Genomic DNA, 20,120 nt, shown 5'->3' with positions numbered 1-20,120 from the left:
ACAGCAAATAATTATACACGTGCTTGCTATTCAGTTTTTCTCTGATCCATTCCTGTACATTCTAAACATTTATTTTAAGGCAGTTTCACTCTTAAGGCAGAGTTTCATTTAAGTTTCCGTCAGTGACCCACTGACAATCAGTGCTGAAGACAGCACCTGGCTCGGGTCTATGTTCAGCACTTCGATTAAGGGAGGAAGGCTGCCTTTTAGGGGAAGAGGGAAATGAAGAGCTTTCTTCCTCTTCCTTTTCCTTGCTTTGCTCAGCCAAAAGCTCCAAGGCGTAAGGCCCACTCTGAAAATGAGTCTCTGTTCTCCACGTCAGGCTACGCATCTACACCCATCTCTGATGGATCGAACTGCCTTCTCTCACCACCTCTACTTATTTGCTCAAGGGTGAGTTTATTGTCCCTGGGCACCTCCCCTTCAGGGTCTTCAATGATCTCTCAACACCATCTCTCTGTTCACTGCTATGGCTTTCTGGATCATCTTTGCCCACATCAATCCCCATAACCCCATGACCTTCCACAAATCTTCCACAACAAATCAAGTTGCCAACCAAATCTCAGCCAGTGTCCATTTCTGTGGGCTTCCGCCACAAATCTCCATCACGACAGCACTCTGGTGCATCTACACCCGTCTCAGATGGATTGAAGACCCCCGCTCTCTTTTCACTGCTATGGCAAATATTCAGTGTAAGTGGAGGTGGTAAATGCACAATCAAGAGGAAAGGAGAAGTCATTTTCTTCAGCAAAAAAGGGACATTTTTAATTGAAGCATAAATCCTGCCCTCCTATAACTTACAACTCCCAAGTTTTGTGTGCATCTCCTTATTGTGCTTAATTTGGATATTACATTTTTCTTTCCCTTGTGAATTGTATTTAGGATTGTATAATATATATTGATAAAACTTTGCTATTGTATATGTTCTGAAATAAATGTGTATTTTTGTACTTGCAAAAAACGCTGCTAACTTTTTGGGTGGTTCGGGCTCTGGTGGTGATGTGTATCCATTGAGTAGTGTATTTTGAAATAAATATAACATTTTTGCCATAAAGCTGCTGGGATGAAAACTGCTGGGCGAATGGCATTCTTCTTGGTGACTTTTCATGTTTATCTCTTCAAAGAATGAGACGTTCCTTTGAAAATAGAGAGCACAATTCATAAATAATTTTCTCCTCTTCAGTCCTCATAGAAATAAATTGCAATCACGCAAGAGTCCCCACACCACTGCTGGATATTCCTGAGGATGACTGGGAAGTTACCCATGTAATATTGAGGGTGATCCATGTCTCGTCATCCTCTGTTTCAGTGATTATGATGAGGAGGTTGGGACATCCATCTTCAATTGCTGTTATAAAGACTTCTGGGTTTAAACAATCTGCTCCTCTCCTCTTCCCTTGGGGTGGCTTGGAGAATTTTGCAATATAATGACACCTGTAGATGAATTAACATATATAAAAACCTGTTAAAAACAATTGCAAATAAAAACAGCATGTGTGTTTTTTTAAAAAAGACAAAACAAAACTGTAAATATAAACAGTTTAAAAGAGCAACACATGCATAAAATCAACTCAGATCCAGAACTGATAGCAACTGGGATAAAGATTTTTGAAGGCTTGTTGGAATTCTAGCAGGTGCCAAAGAGCCAATGGAGAAGACGCCCATTTAATGTGCAATGGGAGGGAGTCCCCAAGAGTAGGTGCCACCACCCTAAAGGCCTAATTTTGACAAAGGACCCCTTGAAGCTGGGATAGCTCAGGCAGTAGAGCATGTGACACTTAATCTCTGGGTTGTGGGTTTGAGCCCCATGTTGCGCAAAAGATTCCTGCATTGCAGGGGTTGGACTAGATGATCCTTGTGGTCCCTTCCAATTCTATGATTCTGTTATAGGGTGGTATCTGCAGGATGCTCTCTCCTGCAGAACACAGCAATCAGTATGTAAGGGATGGTGCAGTTACAAGGTATTTATCGCACTTGGATCACAAGTCATGTTACCAGTCATTTATCCATAACTGAAAGTCTAAAATTGGTTTGTGTACATGTGAATTGAGTCCCCATCTATCTTTTGAGATTGCAAAACAGTGGCTCCTTCTCTTTCCCTCGCAGCTCCCTCTGGTACGATTGCTTCTCATTTCTGTTACCCCTCTTCACCTCTGCCTTCCCTTTTTGTATTACTTAAACCTGCCTGGAATGGTTTAAGTGGCTCTGCCATCGTGACAGAACAGAAGCCGGTGAAACACTCGTCTGTCAAAAGCAACAGGAGTCTTTGGGCTGAGGGTGAAAGGCTGTAATCCTGGCACCAGTTGCTTCATGCCCTTTCCTTGAAAATGTGAGGCTTCAGGAACATGGCATGCTAAGATTCTCATCATTTTAGCAAAGACTTTCTGAACCAGGAGAGGGGAATGTTGTTTGGTGGGCTCAATGCAGCCTACATACCATATGTTTATCTGAGCATATGGAAGAATCCAGAAGGGATGTCTAGTTATCCTTTCTCATTGTAACAGTTTGGGATGGTGTCAAAATTTGTGGTAGGGGGAGCTGAAAAACTCATTCCTGATTTTCCAAGGAGATCTACTAAAATGGCTTAAAATTGTTTTGCCCTTTGTCTTGTTTCATGGGTTAAGGCTCTGTGTAGGTGGGAAATAGAGCTGACCCATGTGTGAGTAATTAAAAAAAGAATTAGCTGTGTGTCTAGATTCAAAATGTGGGGCTTTGCACACTTTCAGCAGTACAGAGCCCATAGAATTTAAAACACTCTTGGAGTTAAGCAGCAGCAAAGTGTGAAATATAGATTGTTCAGCCCTTTTGCATATCCTGTTTAGTCTGCTTTAAAGCTCTTGCCCCTCTCTCTACCCCTCTAGCAATGAACAGGCCACATACTGTTGAAAAGCTTAGAAGCTTTGCTTATTAAATCCAAAGGATAACATAAGTAGATTACAAAATAAAAGAAAAAAAATTCCTTCCAGTAGCACCTTGTTGTTGTTGTTTAGTCGTTTAGTCGTGTCCGACTCTTCGTGACCCCATGGACCAGAGCACGCCAGGCCCTCCTGTCTTCCACTGCCTCCCGCAGTTTGGTCAGACTCATGTTTGTAGCTTCGAAGACACTATCCAACCATCTCGTCCTCTGTCGTCCCCTTCTCCTTGTGCCCTCCATCTTTCCCAACATCAGGGTCTTAGTAGCACCTTAAAGACCAACTAAGTTAGTTCTTGGTATGAGCTTTCGTGTGCATGCACACTTCTTCAGATACACTGAAACAGAAGTCACCAGACCCTTCTATATAGTGAGAAGGTGGGGAGGGGTATTACTCAGAAGGGTGGTGGGAATGGGTGATTGGCAGATAGCTGTGATGAGCCTGTTGACGACTCTTAACGACTGCAATAGGTCTTACAGGAAAAAGCAAGGGGCGAGAAGGTGAAAAATGGCTTTGTCATGTATAATGAGATAAGAATCCAATGTCTTTGTTAAGACCAGGTCTCTCCATGGTTTTAAGTTTGGTGATAAGTTGCAATTCAGCAGCTTCTCTTTCCAAGAGAAAGAGAATGGTCTTAACAAAGACATTGGATTCTTATCTCATTATACATGACAAAGCCATTTTTCACCTTCTCGCCCCTTGCTTTTTCCTGTAAGACCTATTGCAGTCGTTAAGAGTCGTCAACAGGCTCATCACAGCTATCTGCCAATCACCCATTCCCACCACCCTTCTGAGTAATACCCCTCCCCACCTTCTCACTATATAGAAGGGTCTGGTGACTTCTGTTTCAGTGTATCTGAAGAAGTGTGCATGCACACGAAAGCTCATACCAAGAACTAACTTAGTTGGTCTTTAAGGTGCTACTGGAAGGAATTTTTTTTCTTTTATTTTGTTTTGACTATGGCAGACCAACACGGCTACCTACCTGTAACTATAAGTAGATTACTTGTGTGCAACAAACAGAATGTATTTCAAACATGCAGTCTGAACTTGGACCAACTTCAGACACGTCTGTCTTGGTCAGTTACATGGTGTGGAGAGAGAGTAAGAGAATGGGAATAGAAGCAGCTTCACTTCCTCACAGAGAAGAGGGGGCATGACCCAGCCAAGTCTAGGAACAGAACTCTAAAATCTTAACCCCTTCATGCATTAACTGAGCTATCTCAGTGGTATGAAATTGGATCCCAGTTCAATTGCTCTTACATACAACTAGTCCAGGGGGTGGCTCTAGCTATGGTTGGCTTCCTCCTCCTTAAACCCTTGTGTAGAACTGCAGGGAGGGCCAAAGTAGGGCTGGTTTTCTCTGTCTGTCATTGACTCTGGCGCCACCTACAGTTAGCCTCCCTGCATTCTGCCCCCATAGCTCTGTGGGCAACCAGACTTCACTGTAGGAAAGCAAACTGTGTTTCTTCTGCTGGAAAAAACCAATAAGAGGGAAGGCTGCATCCCTAGTGCATACTGCCTGAGAAATCTCCACTAAAGTAAGTTCACTTTCATAGTTTCCGCAGGCAGAAATATGGTCTTTGAAATAGCTGGCAGGAAAGTCTGATCTCGAATAGTTGGCATCCATCTATCTCGAGAGACAACGGAATGTGTTTCTCGGGGTGAAGTCAAACCACTGCATTAGGGGCACTGAAGTGACCTCCCCAGTGTGTATAGAGGTCCTGGGGTGCCCAGGCAACAAGACCCCCCCTCTCGACCTCGATTATGTGGTCCAAAGCAAAGCAGAGCAATACATTTGGCACCAACTTGGCTTCAGGACTTTCCCGAAGGAGGCGTACTAGGTGCCAACCAACCATCTTGGGGACTCCACGCCAGATTTGTGTAGGATTTACTCCTTAGTCTTTCCTTCTCCTGAAGATATCCCACAAGGCAGCGGATGTTTAGGGTCAGAGTTTTCTTTCTCCTGGATGGGCTACCTTTCCAGGTTGATGAGCCCCAACTGTCCCTCACTTCCCTCCACACCACGTGCCTTCTTGACCAGTGAACCCAGTATTGGTCTCGTCTGCTCAGTTGGTCAAAGCCTGTCTTTGCATGCAGGGGAAGTCCCTAACTCAACCATGGATTTGAGACCCATCGGCTACCCTCACTTCGTTTAAATGGCCAGTCGAAGCCGTTCCCAGGGTGTGGCTGTTGTCGTATGCTGACAGCTTCTGGGAGCCACAGGTGAGAGCTGAGAGCAGGGTAGAGATCAAAGGTAGACAAACTACCCCAGAAGGAGCACAATATGTCCCCCCACCAGAGTTACTACCCCTCCCCTAACAAAATTTACGTCCCAAATATGATGTAAATAAATATGATGCTCATTACTTACAAAATACTTTACATCCCTTGTTTCAAAGTACACTTCCTGTGCATTTATTAACATCAACTGCAACAGCAGGCGGGCACCATTGATCATATTTGATTAAACACAATATTAAGCACTATCACTATAAATGAAATGTGTTGTTTTTTATGTAAGGGGAGGGTAGGGGTGGGCAACAATTTACCAGCCAGCTGATAATTACATACTTGCAAATGCATATAGCCTTGGTGCAGCATGCTGACAACATGTGAAATGTATTCTGGACTTGCGAAACTGTGATAGATTAAGAGGGAAGGTGGGATATCCATCACCCTCTGGCTGTGATGAAACAGACACAACCAGGCCAAACGCTTTGAAAGGAAAAACGAATTCTCAATACAAAGCCTGAGCAGATTCGGTTACTATTTGAGTGGCAATATTTGCTCGGATTTGTAGCTGCCAGGAGAAACATAACATAAATCCAGGGTCCTGCAGATTAAAACATTTTGCTGGCAAAACACAATAGGCCTATTTAAAGTGACGTTACAGCAAAATTATTTGTTTTTATTTACTGAATTCCCATGCCACCCTTCATCCAAAGATCAGAGGGCAGTTTACAATATGAAAACACAAAAATGCACACCATAGTAACAAACAAAAGCAATACACCACACAAACAGTTTTAAAGGTCATTGATTGTTTACTTACCCCAAGGCCCGAGAAAGAAGGAATGTTTTTGCTTGGCGGTTAAAGCTGTGTAGTGAAGGTGCCAGGTGAGTCTCCCTGGGAAGAACAGTCCACAAGCGGGGAGCCACACAGGAGGCACATGAAGGAGGTCGTCAGATGAAGAGCTCAGAGTCTGGGCTGACCTGTAGAACATCATCTTTGTATATGTGGTGCTCCAGCACAGTTTACTCTGAATTTGTTCAGTAAGATACATGATGGTGATGATCAAGTGAAAACCACCTATCACATCATTGGTTGCAATGGGCCACAAGTGAAGAATATCATTATGATGTCATGCTGTGAGGTCAGTTCTTCCAGATGTTAAGACTTAATACTGAACATGCAGTTGCAACCAGACTTTTACTATCGCATCTAGTTTTGTCTGTGGTGAATTGTTCCAGCAATGAAATATCTAGCATTAATAGTTGTTTTCTTTTATTTTGAATAGGTTAGCTTATATTTTCATAAAGAAATATATTTTTTTTCTTTTGCAAATACAGCCAATGTTAATCTATTTCCCCCCAAGCAAGTATGCCATTGAAAACTTTAGAGATACTTCCCTTCTTGTCTTAGTTTGGTAAAAAAGAAGAGAAAAAAAGAGTAATATTTTATATTTGCTCATCCTCCCAGCAGCCTCATTCCATATATGAGGAAATATCTGAAGAAGTGTGCATGCACACGAAAGCTCATACCAAAAACTAACTTAGTTGGTCTTTAAGGTGCTACTGGAAGGAATTTTTTTTGTTATGAGGAAATAGTAGACAAGAGGTTAAGAGCATTGCCTGAAGGCACATTGAAGGAATTGTTGTGAAACCCAGCACTGAGTATTCGAAAACTTCACCAGGGTCTCCAGTTTTGACTTCTCCTCCATAAACCAAGGTCACTGTGGTTAAGTATAAAATATGATCGCGACAGAATTTCACTCCTGTGGCAACACTGGAATTACAGGAACATTCGGCAGAATGCATTTCATAACAGGTTATTTGACTTGAATAGTAAGTGACAACAGGATCAAGTGAAGGGAAATGTTTTCTGTGTTGAAAACGCGTCTCTTAAATAAGGTCACTGAATGGCTAAATTCTGGACTATTTAAGCTTGGCTACGGCTGGTTGTCCCCTAGAAACAGGTACCCGCCTACTTGTCCCCTAGAAACAGTTGACATTTTCAGTCAAGCCACAGAAAGATTTTGATGTGATGGAAGCCCAGGGCAGCCCTCGCGTTGAAGGGAAGTCCATGTTCAGCATACAATTCACATTAACAAATTGAGCTCATGTGCCAAGCTTAATAGGCCTCATGTGGTAGATGTGTCCCATTTGGAACCCAAGAATGATGCAGACCCCCCCTTCTGTGTAAATGTGGATGAATTAGTTTGTGTATTCACTGTGACAACAATATTGCAGCTGTACTAGCAAAGTGAAAACATTTGTGGAGGCTGACACGCCTAGCTCTTCACCTGAGGGATGCTGTCCGTAAGTCAGGGAACTCTCCTGTTTAAATGCGCTTCAGATATGAACTCACCAGGCGTATTTAGGGAAGGACTGACACATTGTTTTTTTTGTTTTATAATAAATAAATGCTATCTTCAGACATTAGCAAAGCTGAATAAAGCATAGTTGAATGAGTGAGTGGCTGGGGAGAGAAGAATATGTCAAAGCACTGAGGGATCTCAGCAAAATGGCTTTCTTTTCTTTTGTTTTTGCTTTTGCACACACTAGGCATCTTCCACATCTTTGCCTTGGGGGCTTTTTGTTAATTCTGGCCTGGCCACAGGGCTGAGGTTGTGAGAGTCTATGATTCTATGAGATAGTGACTTGCGTAAGGGTAAAATGCAACTTACAATGGCATGTTTCCCTTGTATAACATTACTTTTTTTTAAATAGATTTTTATTGAGATTTTAAAGGTTACAAAAAGAAAAAATAAAGAACATATTTAAACAGAAAAAAATAAAAATAAAAATAAAGAACAATACAAGAACAAAGGAAAAAAAACACAAAAAATATGCAGATAATTAAAAAAAAAATCAATCCTTTACATAACTTTCTTTCCTTTGCTTATTTCCTTGACCTCCTCACACCTCCCTTTTTTGTATTCTAATTCAATTAGATATTTCAGCAAATCCTTTCCATCTTTATTTTTATCCTAATGATTTATCTTAATATACTATAATTTTACATTCTGTTCTTTCACCAATTAACAATCCATTTTTACTCAATCCTTTATATCATTTCTGCTAAAACCACATTACTTCATTCCAACATCCTTCTAACATTCCTTAATTTTACAATGTTTCTGTAGATAAACTTTAAATTTCTTCCAATCTTCTTCCACCAACTCTTCTCCTTGGTCTCGAATTCTGCCAGTCATTTCCACCAGTTCCATATAGTCCATCACCCCCTTGTATAACATTACTGCAGGGTATTGGCAGGGGAGAATTGATAGGCAGGAGTGGGTGGGTCAATGTGCAATCCTCCTCTCTCCTATTTCCCCAACTGAGTTATTTTTAATCATCCCACCACCCAGCCAGGCTCTGAAATCATCCTCTGGTGTGCGAATTAGCAGGCACAGGAAGACTTCAAGTACACCTTTCTCTTTGTTCACCAATTCTCCCCTGCAAGTGTACCCTTGCCATACATTATCTCCTGAAAAGGGTCTAGGAATGTGCATTTGCTGAAGTGATGGCTAGTTCCTGCTCTAGGTGAACTGCTGAGTTAATGCCTGGCATCCTTATGGAAAGTGGACTACGGATATTTAAATAAATCAGCAGAAGTTGGGAGGCAGTCATAAAGCTGGGTATGCGGGCAAACAGCTACGCAATAGGACTTTTCTGTTTCAACAATGGGTAGGCAATGTAGGTCAAGGAGCTTCCTGTGACCCTGCCTGCTCATGTCTCGTTCTGCCGCTATGGTTTCCGAGCCAGCTGAAATAACATGGGCAACAGAGGCTGTCAATCCCTTGTTGACCCCCATGCAAATCCAACATTACACTCAGCAGATTGGGCCGTCACTCACAGTGATGTGAAGCAAACCGAAAGATGTGGTCTGCACTGTCGAGTCGCATTGCGAGCCGTCGTGTTAACGGCACACGACACGGCGGTGTTGTACATAGCCTGGCACCAGATTGCAAAAACTGCTGATGGGCTTGTGCTAAAGAAGGAACAAACGTCTCCCAAAGTGTAGCATATATAGAACCTTTTTCCCGGGCAACCTATGCATTGCGTAGTAGGGATGCTTCAACGACTCATATTTGGGAATTCCAATACCTCTCCCAGACTAGCATGTGGCTCAAAATTAACATATCCATCTTAGGCAAGCTGGTGCCCTCAGATGTAGTGGGAAGACACTATAGAATTGCAAGCAGCAAAGGAAAATCAAACCACTACTAGCCTGGTCTCGCTGAGTGAGATTCTGGCCCAGTAAAAGGTTTTGACATCTTTGTGTATCCTAATTGTGCCTAAGACAAAACACACATTATTTTCCCTATGGTCCTAAAGGTAGCAGATAATTGATGGCTGCCACTTCCCTGCTCCGTGCCGATCAGATATTTGTTTCTAAGACTACCCCCGCCCCAATGTGTCACACATATTTGCTCATTTTATACGCTGTGATAGTTTGCCGCTCTGGGGAATGACAGAATCGCCTCCCTTCTGTTTTACGCATCAGTCATTCAGCAGCAACGCTTCTGGCTGAAGAGTGTGTTTCTGTGTCAGGCAGGAGAAGGTTGACAAGTTGAAAACTTATTAGCTCCTGCGGTCAACCCTGCAGGCCCGAGTGCATAGACATTTGTTTCCATTAGCAGACAGAATAAATATGACATAGATGAGACAAGACCTCCCCGCCCCCAACAAATAAATATAGAAGACATGAGTAAACAATAGAGATGTTTAAATGCATCTCCTGGCAGTGAATAATTGTAAAGAGTTACCGCTATGAAATTTGGCAAATCACTTCTACAGCCTTGTCACTTCTGTTTGATTGAATTATTCAAGGGCCCTCTCCGCAGAAGTCCATTTGCCCCTTCTCAAGAGGGTGGCCTCCTCTCTGAACTGGCCTATTGCAGGCCAGATCATCCTCCTGCCACCAAATTGGCCAATGGCGGCAGGAATTACAGGGCATTTCCCTGGGCACGAGACCAACTAACCAATGGTGGTGCTTGGCCCTGCGTGCCCAGGGTAGGGATAAATTCACAGCCTGCTGGGCCCTTCGGTCCTCTCCCCAGAACAATGGCTCTGGGGTTGGTATCTCTCCACCATCCCTTGTTGTGAAGGCTGATGTGTCTCACTACATTATCGACATTTGCATATCCATAGTAATATGCCATTGCCTGTTTGTTGACTGATGTTTTCCTCCAACATCAGCTTGTTGGTCAGGTGCTACAGTATTACTCCTCGTCTGCCTTTCTGGAAGGAACCAGGTTGGCAAAGGCTGCCCTGATATCTGGAGGACAAGGCAGATGCAACATTTTCACAGCAGATCCAGGAGACCCCTCACCTGCAGGTTGTGTCTCCCTTTGCAATTTACCTTGCAAGCAAATGTATCAACAGGGCAAATGTTGCTTCCTGTTCAGACATAAGAACCTTGCAGGATCAGGCCAGCAACCCATGTGGTCCAGTATCCTGTCAGCCAGATGCCTATGGTAAGCCCATAAGTAAGATGAGCACAGCAACACTGCTATCAGGTTTGCTCCGCCACACCTCCTGCAGGTGGACTATGTACCTTAAAAATATTGGTTAAGACACCATATGCACATTTATCCTTCATATTAAAACAAAGGCAAACAATCAACTCTACAATTCTATTATTTAAAAAAAAATCCAGCAAACTGGCCAAGGGCTTGTGGAGGAGTAGAGGCAGACATGTTTTGGTGATGTCTTCTTCTTCTTCTTTGGTGACCACTCGTAGCTGAGTAAGATTGTCTTCCAGAAACACGGTCTTAACAGTGAGTCTGTAAGTGACTGTGGAGGCCAATTCTGGATCAACACATCCTTCTAAAGTGGGGACATAGGTTTCTGGGCAAGAGTTGATCATGGTGAGAGTTTGCCAAGTGTGCCTTCCTCTTAGCATATTTCTCCCTTTTGTCCTGAGTTGGAGTGTCTTCAAAGCCCATGACACCTTTGGTAAAGGCTGTTCTCCCACTGGAGTGCTTGCAGACCAGTGTTTCACAGTTGTCGGTGTTTAGACTACATTTTTTAAGATTTGCCTTGAGAGAGTCCTTGAACCTCTTTTATTGACCACCAGCATTACACTTTCCATTTTTAAGTTTGGAATAGAGTAATTGCTTTGGAAGAGAATAATCATGTCATAGGTACACTTTCCACTAGCCACTTTCCACTATTGGCTTTTCCCCTGATTCAAACAGAGCTGTGCTGAAAACGTGCAAAACTCTGCTTTCAGAGCCTACTTTGGGACAGAAATTATGTTGCCCTGCTTTCATGATGCAAGTCCTGGTCTGAATGTGTTACTTCACCCCCTTTGAACCTTGAATACTTTTCTGGGGGGTGGGGGTGGGAACCTTATCTATCTGTCCAACTGTTACATTTTGGAGGCAGGCTAATAATCTTTTCAAAGTGGGTATTTAAAAGAGCAACAGCCATGACCTCGGCCATCTTCACAGCAAAGCAGGCAGCGTCAAGTCTCCAACAAATATGATCCATCTGGGCTGCCCTCTTCCTTGACTCCTGCGGTATGTTGACTTTCACTAACAGGGTGGATAGCATCACCCCTCTGGCCCCTGTCTTTTCTGAAAAGCATTTCCAGTAGAGATGGATGGTACAGTTCTTTGGAAAGAGACACCAGTGGAAGTGTCAAAGACACCTCCTGGGCACAACGCAGGAGACCGGTGGCTGGCTGGATGTCCGAGTCAGCTGAATACACAGCATTAACTGCCCTGTGGGCATATTTACGTTCCTTTCAGTGCCAGCTCCCCATAAGCAGAGGCTTGTCAGAGGAAGACATATTCTTGCTAAGTGATAGCTCTGGAAGTGGTATGCCATTTGAAGCAGCTTTAGCGACAAGATCAGGCAATGGACCAAAGCTAGAGAGATGTCTAGAGACAGACACCTACAAGGGGCACGCGGAGAAGCAGAGTCCAATCTTGTGGCTAACAAATATAACTGTACATTGACACACAATTCTCACCTTCCTTCATACTAGGGGGGGCAGCAAGTGACTTTGGAGATTAATAGGATTAGTAGGATTAGTAGGCAATGGGCATTATGAAAATTTTCCAACTATTTGCAGAGATGTTACAGCATAGGTCTTAATACTTGGGTTCTGAGACAAGTTGATACTCTGTCAATTTCCCTACCTTCTACAAATCTGTACTCCGGAGGCTCCTCTATTAGTATACCAGACCAGGGGAGACAACACGCCTCCTAACTAGTTTGGGATTCTTCTTTTCTCTTCAGAAGAGCTATCCCCTTCTGACTGAATTGAGACCCAAGCACAGCATTCCCTTATAACTCCACTTCTCCTTTCTCAAATTCAACAGCCCAGTTCTCAATTGTCTGTTTGTTCTTAAAAAACACAGGAAACCGTGTCTTTCAATCTATCCCCCAGCTCAAAGACTTCCTCCCCTGGCTGTAGATATTTCCTCAGGGCAAATTACACAGAGCTAAGAGGCTATACTTCTATCCAGCTGAACGCCAAGTACCTCAGCTTTTGACTGCTTTTCTTTTTCCCTAAGTGCTAGCTGTACTTGCAGCCAATCAAAATGAGTCTCCAGTCCATCACTCTGAAAGTTAACACCAGCATTGAGAAGATGCTTTTGCCAGGAGTCCTTTGAAGGCCTATCAGAGGACCGTTCTCTATTTGAAGGTGAAGCAGATGGGGCTCGCCCACCCAGGAAGGTAGCTGTGATGGAAAGCTAAGGTAGACCAGTGTTTGGTGATGCAGTGCTGCGGAATTCCACCAGGACTTAAGTTACAGGCAGATGTCATGGACTGGTTGGACACAGAGCAATGATGGGAGGAACCAGCTGGGAGACCACCAACACCCCCCCCCCCGGGAAGAAGGCTCAGAGTCCAGGGAGGAGTGATGGGAAAACAATGAGTGGTTAGAGGGAGAAGACTATGAAGAGGAGGTGTCAGAAGCTGATGAGGTAACAGGGCTTGGTGAGAAATGAGTGTGGCAGGAGGAGCCCAGAAGCAGAAGCAGAAGAGGAGGTAAGCCAAGAGGCAGAGATGGGTCTGGCTGGAGAAGCTGCAACAAGCTCCCCTCCCAGAACCAGGAGAGGCATACAGAGGGTGGAGCATAAGTTCATACAGGCACAGTCTCAAATTGCTTGGGGAAAACCTGGAAGAGGAGGGGACTTAGGCAGCTGTGGGGAGGTGGGGACTTTCAGCCTCAGAAACTGCTTCATGGGGGCAAGATCTGCCAGAATATGAGTTGCTGTTCTCATTAGGCCTGACACTCCTGTGCTGATCCTGTTTTTGCTAATAGTTAACTTCCAATTTGCGCAGTGTGGTTTGCTGCTGCTCGCTCCTGTCAGTAGTCTATTTAGGTCTGTTTAGGGAAGCTTTTAATGTTTAATAGGTTATTGTATTTTAGTGTTTTGTTGGAAGCCGCCCAGAGTGGCTGGGGAAACCCAGCCAGATGGGCAGGGTATAAATAATAAATTATTATTATTATTATTATTATTATTATTATTATTATTATGGTGGGGGGGGGGAGAAGCTAGGCCAACCCTCCCCGTCATCTCCTCCACAAAGCACCCCTCTTGTAAAAGTAACCCAAACCAGCCTCTCTCAGAACTGGTGCACTCTTCAGCTGTTACATTGAATTGCTTCTGTACAAGGGCAAGTTCCAAGGCTCTTGCCATTTAAGCAGTTGCATTGGCTTATAAAGAAGGGAAGTGACTCTATTAACACTTTAACAGAAAGGAGGAAGTCTCTGTGCTAAAACTGACATGGAGAGCATTGTTAATAGGAGATGGCCAGCTTGCCTATGCACATGAAGCAAGGAGAACTAAAGGTAGAAAGAGGAAAGAGGCTTTTGTTGCCAACTCAGGTCTTGCAGCACAAGAACATTTCTTTCCATCTCGACCGAAACCGGCTTTCTAAAACATGCAAAGGAACTCGCAGCTTGCCAGACATGAAGCCCTGAAGTCAGGCTAGACAGAGTATTATCATATTCGACTGCAGCCGCCTCCTTCTGCGCCTATGGGGCCTTTGATGGCTAGAAGTCTTGGACTCCTCCCATGAGAATTACTCAGAGGAAATGTCAACTCATCCCACATCATTCCAATTTATTCTGCAATTCTCTTCCGCTCCCCATCTCGCAATAGGAAGGCTGCATCGGCTGCTGGCTGGGAAATTAGCCCAACGGAGCAAGACGAGCTGCTCTCTCTGCCCAAAGCCAAGGAGAAAATTGAATGGAGAGACTTCTAGTCTGTCTCCTCATTAGGCCAGCGAGCAGCAGCAGCAGCAGCGGCCTTTACTTTCTCCAGAGTTGCTGCAGGACATGGCGGGCTGGCGGGTGAAGAGAGGGGAGCCAATTTGCTACCCACGCTTGTTAGCGTTCAGCACGTGAGTTGATGAGTTTAAAGGCCAGACAGCAAAGTTCTTTCAAACAGCAAACCTAGACAAACCTTCCCTTTACACTACACCAGCGGTAAGTTGGGAAGCAGAAAGAAAATTGCTGTGCCCTAAGAACAAAGGGCAACTTATTCTCCTTCATGGCACACGGAATAATCTTCAAGACCTTAAATTTCCAAGGCAGAAAACCAGGCAATTAATTTTAAATGCACTGGCTTTGCAAGAGAGAGATGTTTAATTCTTTACCTAATAAGAAACCTATTTCCCTATAGTACAAGCTTTTCAATAATATTAGCACTAGGTTTTTCTCCAAGGAGTGTAGACTGCTGCTGTTCAGGTTTCCAGCCATCCATGCCTTTTTCCGGGATACTCCATTCCAGTTCCCCTTCCCCTGGTTTCCCATCCCCTTAACAGTCAGTGAACTTTCTGCACCCACTGAGCAGGCTTTTTAGTTGTTCTCCACCACTTTTTAAAATGTTGTCTGAACTTTTGGAAACCTTCAGGTTTTCCAGCTTGTTAATACCACCTCCTCCTGCTTTCTTGACAGTGGCATTTCACCTCTGGCTGTCCAGAGCAGCTCATAGCGCCAGAAGGTAATGAAAACTGTCTTTGGTGGTAGGGTTCCACCCTGCCCATTATAGGTTAATGAGGCTGAAATGTGGAAACCCTGTTCTTTTATGGGTGGGTTTGATTTTCTGTTGTCAAGGTGGTGTGTTAGAGCATTTTGTCACGTCCTTGTTGGACACAGAGCTTCAAGGGCATTCTCAGAAAGTGGTATAGACTAAAAAATAAAATTGCTGAAACTAGCTCCTATATTTGTTCGCATAGCAATTGACTGAACGAGGGAACAATTAACTGCACCGTAAATGCTCTGTACTTACCTTCTGTGTAAAACTTGATGGTGCGCATGCACGCACATGCACACACACTGGAAAGTATAGTTTTCAGGCATTTTTCTTGCATGGTATTCATTCATTCATTGAGTTGGAGGGGGTCTATACAACCCCTTGCTTAACACAGGAAATCTACAGCACACTCATGATGCACTGGGGTGAGAACTATAATATATCCTGGAGATTCTTTAAGTTAATTTTTTCTGTCTCCTGATTTAAAAAGGCACCTACCTATTCAGCAGAAGTATGTGGCATAACCCTCCTCTGAAGACATTAACTCCATGCTCATGGAAAACTAGCACATCAGGACTAGGCTATGGAACCCTTCATCTTGATATGCTAGTTGCTCTGTGTGCAGGGATTTTAACATGGGGAAAATATTCACTCATTCCAACCCCCCTTTGCATTACCCAGGATTATAGCACATGTTTTCTATGAATACACACTTTATCCCCAGAAGGCTCTGAAATATACCACACAAGAATAACTCCACAAGCTGTCAGCCAAGTCTTGCACCTTACGTATGACTATATCTTAACATGCTGAAAATGCAAGTTGTTTTTGCAGCAGAATTGTGCCTGTGATTCCTCAACATGTGCATACAGTGTGACATTCCAGTTCAACACACGTTGTAAAGCCTTCAGGACATGGAGAATTGTGAATTCAGCACACAGGAATCCACTGAAATTATGTCTGCTGATCTTGATGACGTGGACTTGGCTCTTGGTAGTTGAATAGTACCTTAACTTAAAATACTCTTTGCTGTTAATTCTTAAAAGTCCAGGTTTTTTTGTTTTTTGTTTTTTTAAAAAAACACAGTTCTTCCACTGGTCTTGCTTCCAAGGCCAACAAATCTCAGTCCAGTCTTTGGCAACAGCTTAAGCGTAGAAAATTTGATGGATGATGTAGCTATTCAGGTTCCGTACTACAGCCACAGTATATGGAGCAACCAGGAGTTAGTTGTACCCCCTTGTCCAACCCATTTCTGACCTCCCAACTTATACTGTAAAAATATCAATGATGGCAAATCTTCTAAACTGTAATCTGGACTCTTGAAACTATTAGCGAATTCTTCCTCCACTTGAAACCAATAGCTGATAAAAGAAACACAAAGCATAGCCAAGAGTCCAGGAATGCATTTCTGACTACTCTATTAAAGCCAGATGTATTGAGCTTCCATGCATTACACACAAGGATACTCTCAAATCCTTTTTGCAAAGGCTTCACAACTATTTTTGCAAAGGCAGAAAGGGCAAACAGAACACTCAACTGATCTGTGAATAGCGCTTAGTGATGGCGTTTCTCAGTCAATTCATTCAAACACAGCAAAAAAGATGGGCTTTTTTCGTCGGAAAGGGAGTTGTACAATGTAACCGAGATGAGAACACAGAAGGAACAGTGCTACCAGAATTGTCCTTTACCCCGACCTGATAGAAAGAACAGCTGGCTATTTTGTGAAGCAACTTTGAAGAACGCTGCGAAATTCTTGTTTCCTTGTCCTTTCCATCAAAGCTGACATTTAAGCCCAGCAACTGCAGCAAGCAAAACATTACAGATAAAAGCACTATTTTTGGAAATACCTTAGTGCCATCAATCAATTTTCAAGTTCAAGGGACTACTTTGTGTCCATTAGTGATCATTTTAGAAATATGATACACAGAAATGCAAGCCACATTTAGCCAGAGACTGTATAACTTATGAGCATGGTTTGTTTGTCGTTAAGCTGCTAGGTCAGGTTTGGGCGATCCAATAAACCATGGTTTATCTGCGAATCAGGCTATTGAATGCTGAATGGAGTCCGACTTTCATATGTTAGCAAACCATTCATTCTATTCCAACAAAGCAACCTTTTGGACTCAGAACGAACTCCCCAACAGCACAAGAGTTGCATGTGTAAATACCCTGCCCAAGACAGGTTGGTGGGTAGCATTCAAACCCACCACTATGTTCCTGTAATAATAGAGGAAGAGACCAGCTCCCTGCCCATTTAGGCCTGCAGACATCCCACTTCAAATAGACAATATCACCTGTTTTGGAGTGGATGGGGAAGAATACAGATATTCAAGCATGTAGTGGTACTGTGGAAATCAAATGCTTTTCCAGCCTTGTAATATAGTAACGGGATGCGGGTGGCGCTGCGGGTTAAACCACAGAACCTAGGAGTTGCTGATCAGAAGGTCGGCAGTTCAAATCCCCGCGACGGGGTGAGCTCCCATTGCTCGGTCCCTGCTCCTGCCAACCTAGCAGTTCGAAAACACGTCAAAGTGCAAGTAGATAAATAGGTACTGCTCTGGCAGGAAGGTAAACAGCATTTCCGTGTGCTGCTCTGGTTTGCCAGAAGCAGCTTAGTCATGCTGGCCACATGACCTGGAAGCTGTATGCCGGCTCCCTCGGTCAATAAAGCAAGATGAGCGCTGCAACCCCAGTGGGCCACGACTGGACCTAATGGTCAGGGGTCCCTTTACCTTTAATATAGTAACAGTGCACATACTATTTTAGACATGCTTAAATTTCTCTTAGGACAGAACCCACATGCTGCTGCATCGTGAGTGTTGGAGAAGGCCTCTCCCTCCTCAGGCTAACTCCATCTGGCCTAGGGGGCGGGGCCCAGGCTCATCTCCGTGATAGTTTTAAGGACACTGGTGCTGCTGCAGCAAATGCTAAAGCTTGTTGAGGGCTGGAATACCCAGCTCCTGGCAGCCATCGATGAGATCGCACCTAAGCGCCCTCTGCGACCCCGCAGAAACCGGGCTCCCTGGTTTACCGAGGAGCTTCGGAAAATGAAGCGGGACCTCAGACGGCTAGAGCGAGTATGGCGGGGTGCCCGTGACAGAGCCTCAAGAACATCTTATAGGGCTTTTATGAAAACCTATGAGATGGCAGTGAAGGCTGCTAAGAAGTCCTACTTCTCAGCCTCCATTGCATCCGCTAGCTCTCGCCCGGCGCAATTATTTAGTATAATTCGGTCTTTAACGTCCCTTGAAGGACAGCCAAATTTAAATAACAATCTGACACACAGCTGTGAGGCATTTGCGAGCTTTTTTGCGGAGGTCCTGTTGCTCCGCCATGACCTCCCTGCCAATTTGGATACAATAAAGGAACTGGAGGCCCCTCGACTGTCCTCGGGTCCAATATTGGACCACTTTGACCGGATATCTCCAGCCGATGTGGACAGACTCCTCCGAGCTGGAAAGCCCACCACCTGTCCTCTTGACCCGTGCCCGTCATGGCTGATTAGAGCGTGTCCAGACGAGGTGCGGGCCCCCCTGGGGGATATCATCAATTTGTCCCTTGGCACCGGGATATTCCCAGGGGAACTGAAGGAGGCAGTGGTGCGTCCGCTCTTAAAGAAAACATCATTAGATCCCTTAGATCTATCCAATTACCGCCCGGTCTCGAATCTTCCATTCCTGGGTAAGGTGATTGAGAGAGCAGTTGCTGAACAGCTTGGTAGGTTTCTGGATGAAACATCGGCTCTGGATCCATTCCAGTCCGGCTTCTGCGCTGGTCATGGGACCGAGACGGCTCTGGTTGCCCTAACAGATGATCTTCGTAGACAGCTGGATCGAGGCGGGTCGGGGCTGCTGATTCTTCTAGATCTGTCAGCAGCTTTCGACATAGTCGATCACGAACTCCTGGACCACCGCCTTGCCGACGTGGGGATCCAGGGCACAGTCCTTCAATGGCTGCGCTCGTTTCTCTCTGGTCGGGGACAGAGGGTGGCGCTTGGGGGGGAATTGTCATCGCATCACTCCTTGGTGTGTGGAGTGCCTCAGGGTGCGATTCTGTCCCCGATGCTTTTTAACATCTTTATGCACCCCCTCGCCCAGCTTGTCCGGAGTTTTGGGCTGGGCTGCCATCAGTATGCTGATGACACCCAACTCTATTTGTTGATGGATGGCCATCCTGACTCGGCCCCAGACACACTGGCAAGATGTCTGGAAGCTGTGGCTGGATGGTTACGTGGGAGCCGGTTGAAGTTAAATCCTTCGAAGACAGAGGTCCTCTGGCTGGGGCGGGACGATATGGGATTGAGGGGGCAACTCCCATCTCTTGCGGGGGTGCAATTAGTGCCAGCACCGTCCGTTAAGAGTTTGGGTGTAATCTTCAATACCTCCCTCTCTATGGAGGCGCAGATTACAGCTATAACAAAGGCGGCATTTTTTCATCTCCGCCAAGCTAAGCAGTTGGCCCCTTATCTCTCTCGCCCTGACCTAGCCACTGTGATCCATGCGACTGTCACCTCCAGACTGGATTATTGTAACTCGCTCTACGTGGGGCTGCCCTTGAGACTGACCCAGAAACTCCAGCGGGTGCAGAATGCCGCGGCGAGACTTCTTATGGGGTCTTCGCTGCGAGATCACATTCCTCCAGTACTATACCAGCTGCACTGGCTCCCGGTGGAGTACAGGATCAGGTTTAAGGTGCTGGTTTTAACCTTTAAAGCCCTATACGGCCTAGGACCCTCGTACCTACGGGACCGCCTCTCCTGGTATGCCCCACAGAGAAACCTACGGTCTGCAAATAATAACATCCTCAAGGTCCCAGGCCTCAGAGAGGTTAGGCTGGCCTCAACTAGAGCCAGGGCCTTCTCGGCTGCGGCTCCAATCTGGTGGAACGCTCTCTCACAAGAGACTAGGGCCCTGCAGGACCTGACATCTTTCCGCAGGGCCTGCAAGACAGAGTTGTTCCACCAGGCCTTTGGTCAGTG

General features: G+C 44.8%; 1 long non-coding RNA gene across 1 annotated transcript; it reads right to left on the bottom strand.

The window, feature by feature from the left end:
* Positions 1–811: 811 nt before the first annotated feature.
* Positions 812–6,074, bottom strand: LOC307215114. Its single transcript, XR_013838275.1, has 2 exons — positions 5,968–6,074; positions 812–1,434 (listed from the first exon to the last, which is right to left on the bottom strand). It is a non-coding gene; the product is annotated as an uncharacterized lncRNA (long non-coding RNA).
* Positions 6,075–20,120: the final 14,046 nt, after the last annotated feature.

This window comes from Podarcis cretensis (assembly GCF_951804945.1).
Source record: "Podarcis cretensis genome assembly, chromosome: 4".
Classification (NCBI taxonomy): Eukaryota; Metazoa; Chordata; class Lepidosauria; order Squamata; family Lacertidae; genus Podarcis; species Podarcis cretensis.
This window is presented reverse-complemented; position numbering and strand designations above follow the sequence as displayed.